The following is an 828-nucleotide window of genomic DNA, read 5'->3' as shown; positions in this document are numbered from 1 at the left end:
ACTAAGTTTGAGATCAGGCCTATCTAACGGGTGATCTCTCGATCTATTGGTACTGATTCTGATTAACTTTATGTGAGACCAGGCCTATCTAGCGAGTGGTCTATAAAACTATGGAACTATCTAAGTTCCTTACTAAGATGGGTGACTGTGTCTGATAGTCCTGATTTTTGAGTTCTACTTGAAGACTTATACTGAAACTGCAACTGTGGGAGTTCTCACTTAACCGACATTAGGGCTGTGCAAAAACCGAAGCTACTGATAAACCAAACCGATAAAAATATTATTGGGTTATTAGTATTAGGTTATTGAGTTAATAATTTTTTATTGGTTTTATAAAAAGATTTATTAGGTAAACTGTTCGATATCGATTTTAGGTTATTGGGTTATTAATTAAATCGATAACCCAATAAGGATATACTAAGTTATTGTTTTATCCCTTTTTATGTTATATATATAAATCTCTCTCTCTTTATCTATCTATCTATATCTATAATATATATATATATACATATATACATATATACATACATAAATATAAATATATACATATATATACATACATATATACATATATACATAATACATAATACATAATACATAATACATATACATATATATATGTATATATGTATATGTGTATATATATATGTAACATATATACATATATATATGTATGTATATATGTATATAGATTATATGCACTACTAATTCACAATTCAGTGATTCAGAAATTATTAACCTATTTAGGGCAACAAAGGTACAATATAAAGTTCGACTATTATCATAATAAAAAGCTTGAAGTATTTATAGCTTCCAACAATTAGGATT

Source organism: Capsicum annuum, chromosome 10, assembly GCF_002878395.1.
Source record: "Capsicum annuum cultivar UCD-10X-F1 chromosome 10, UCD10Xv1.1, whole genome shotgun sequence".
NCBI lineage: Eukaryota > Viridiplantae > Streptophyta > Magnoliopsida > Solanales > Solanaceae > Capsicum > Capsicum annuum.
This window is presented reverse-complemented; position numbering follows the sequence as displayed.